Below are 3,757 nucleotides of genomic sequence, written 5' to 3' on the forward strand. Positions count from 1 at the left end.
GATCTGACCTCTACCGTTCGTGCTACTCGATGAAACGACCACGATTTCATATTCATACGCACCTGTTTGTGTACGTGTTCACTCATCAGTGCACTTTCGATTAGTGATGTGCGAATATTCGAACATCATAATGTATAGCTTGAGAATTGTGTTAGCTATTCCATTCGATTGGCATCTTAAGTTTAGTATTCGAACGCCTAAACAATAAAAAATGACGGAATTTTTCACTCTTCTGAACCGCTATAGTCAAGCATCATATAATTTTCAAACGACGCTCACTATAGTTACATTACTTCCAGCCGGTCCTGTCAGTTAACTTGTTCCTCCTTCGAAGAATTGACTGCAGATGCATGTTTTGGTTATGCGCTCCTATCATTTTCGATCTCCACGGTGAAAGCCGCGGCGGGCATGGAAAAGAGGCATACATGCATATATATATGGAGGAACGGGTGAAACTGCGGCCGATGGCCGTTGTTTCGCGGTGAGCAGTTTACTACTTCAAAGTCTTCGTCTATTAGAACTTACAAATTGCGTGTTTTAAGCCACAGGGAGAAGCAAAAAAATGAACGATGAAAACAAAAGCATGTTAGCCAGCTTGCGGCTATATCGCGCAAAGAGCGACTGCGCGCCGTTGCCCGTGTCCTATAGCTTCGCTTTCGCGCCTCCTTTTTTGAGCTCATTGCGGTGCTTTGCCCTGCAGCCGAGCCTAAATACATGGGCTAAGCAGGCTACATGTAATCAAGAAAGCAGGTTTATAAGTGGGTCTTTATAGCCAGCACTTTGTCTTTGGGACATAGCTTTAAAAAAATTAACACAGCGCGAAGAAACCGGACACAAGAAGAAGACACCACAAGACGGGACGGGCGCTGACTGTAGAAGAAATAAGTTCAATTGGGATCTTAGTCTAGGCTGTTTGGTTCGTATCTTTCAAAAAGTTACAATTAGAAAACAATGAAGCTTCTGCCTACTGCCCTTTACCTCCATCCATGGCCATGAGCCTTCCTATTCAATAAAGGACGTTCAATCAATCAATCAATCAATCAATCAATCAATCAATCAATCAATCAATCAATCAATCAATCAAAAAAGTGTGAAGAAACCGGACACAAGAAGGCACACACAAGACTGGGCGGGCGCTGCCTGTACAAGAAATACATTCAATACGTGAAAGAGCTTGGCCGAATTACCGCTTTTCCTTTTGTCGGCAACGTGCTCAGCCGCTCCTTTCCTATAGCAACATGTCATGTGGCCGCCTTACACTTAATAACAGACCATGACAGCAGTAGCTAGGTTATATTTCATGAAAAACATTTTTTTAGAATCTGATAACAGATTTTTACGGAATGCAGTTATATTACTTAAAAAACAACTACACACAGTAATTAATTTATTGATCTGTAAGGCAAGTTTGCTACTATTTTTACTACATGACTCATCTTCATCTATGTAACGCCATAACAAACACTAAATACATATGAAATTATGCTCATGATGGGTAAGATGGAATTGGCGTGCTATGAATTTTTTTCTCTTGAGGTCTTTCGTTCAAATGCACTTTTTTATATACTTGTTCTTTCAATAAATCATGCAGTTGATAGTCAGCGCTGCTCTCGTCTACTCGCTTGTCCTATGTTTGTTGCGCTGTGTATTAAAAAAAAAATGATGCACCAACTAGCTCAACTCTCAGTTCTATTACCCTTTCTTTATTGCACAGAGGAACATATCATCATCATCATCATCATCATCATCATCATCATCATCATCATTTATTAACCCTTAAAGGTCCCGTTCGGGACATTACATAAGGGGGGGGGGGGTACAGGGTTGTTCAGCAGTCATACATGATCATAAATATAAAAGTAATGTAGAAGTATAGAAAAAAAAAAAAATATATATATATATAAAATAACAAGATAAGATAAAGACACAAAATAGAAACAGCAGGTAAAACAGGGTGAAAACATGTTACATTGCAGCAGCGAATGTATATTGTGCAGAAATTATTCGGTTTCGTACACGACGGTTTTCACAACGCTAAGGCGGTGTATGGTTGCGGATGCTTCCATGGTTTTAAATGTTTCTTAAAGGAGGGATCCAGAATCAAATACAGAATTTGTTTGAAGGGTTTCCGTAAATTAGGAGAAGGTGATATACATCAGAAGCTACCTTTGCAGGTGTACAAAAAAAAAAACATGCACAAGAATAGTTAAACAGCAAATAAAAAGAATATAAAAACTATAAAGCATATTGCGAACAAGTTCGTGTAGATTTTTTTTTTTAAATTTTACTCAGGGTTCAAGTGTTCGGCGTACTTGTTTGAATGAAATGACGCGTCTAATGAAACAGCATCGTGATAGCTCGCTCCAAATCTGCGATGTAAAAAACGAAAGTCAGCGTGATCCGTACTTGTTCGGAAAGAAGGGGTGAAAAAAAAAATCAAATGTCTAAATAAAGAAACTTGTAACAGAACCAATCAAATAGAAGCCGTTGTCAGGGCAGTGATCATAGTGTGAGTTTTGTGGGTCCTCTTCCTCGCATTTCCAGCTATATGCAGACTGTCGGAATCGCATTTGCATGAGGACAAAAGCGGGTGAAGAAATGGAAATGACTAAACAAACGGGGCCACAGGCGAGAACACGGAGAGCTGCGCTGACTAGCAGCCAAATGACCTGTTGCTACAGGGAGGGCAGCAATATAAATGGAGCATTGCGAGCCGATACTAAAGATCAAACATCAATCGAAGAATGCCAGCAGTCAGACAGTATCAAATGGTGTCAACGAAAAAGGAAAGCAAACTCTTGTGGCATAATGAACTACCGACGCCTGGCTGATATAAGTGTCGCTGTAGTTGTGTTTGTTAAAAGCCTCGCAGATTATCCGAAGTTCTGGTGTCTATATTCGGCTAACCTTATTAAACATTTAACACTCTTTGCAGTCTACACAACGCAGTTTACTGCATGTCCTACATATTTGCAGTGAAGGAAAACGGCAACCTTCTGAAATATTGAATGCGCACGTTAAATATCTGCCGCAGGAATGGTGAGTGCTGTGTACGCAGTCCGCTGGACATCGGGAGGTTGTGTAGTACGGCTGTTTATAAAACTGCTGAAGAGCATTTGCTCGGCCTAATGCGATAACATGGTATGCGGGTGTGTCATCAATGACGCGAATTATTTCAGATAGAACTGCACTAATACGACAGGCTTTAAGTAACAGGCGGTGTTAAACCAGCCGCGGACTGCACAAACCGACACTCAGTGCACGTCAGATCCAACAAAGTAGCCTAAGCCGATTTTTAATTTTTATTGTGTCACCGGAGTTCTTTGTGCATTGTTGTGGTAGTATGTAAGTATTGTATCTTACTCCAGCGTACTTGGCACGTAAAATGTATATTTCAAAATTCGTGTATACTGCAAATGACAGATGGTTTAAAACAACCTTGTACGCCGAGAATTCAGTGGTTTGAAATCAGTCTTCGTATTCTCTCACAGCCACTTCGCACTCATCCAACGTCGCTGAACACTGCTTAATTTGGCGAGAAGCAGTTAGTATCGTTGGTGGTGATTGTGAGAATTACGGAGAGTTTTTTTGTTTGTTTGTTTCCCAGGTGACTACTTATACCGCATGACTAACTTTTGATATCCGTGGATACTAAATCTTCAACAGAGTAGGAGAACATTCCGAGGGAACGAAAGCGTAGGGGCGGCAGGAAATCAGATGGGACGATGAGGTCAGAAAGTTTGCAGAGGTCTAGTGG

This window comes from Amblyomma maculatum, chromosome 3 (assembly GCF_055883805.1).
Source record: "Amblyomma maculatum isolate TAMU_Amacu chromosome 3, ASM5588380v1, whole genome shotgun sequence".
NCBI classification, from domain to species: domain Eukaryota; kingdom Metazoa; phylum Arthropoda; class Arachnida; order Ixodida; family Ixodidae; genus Amblyomma; species Amblyomma maculatum.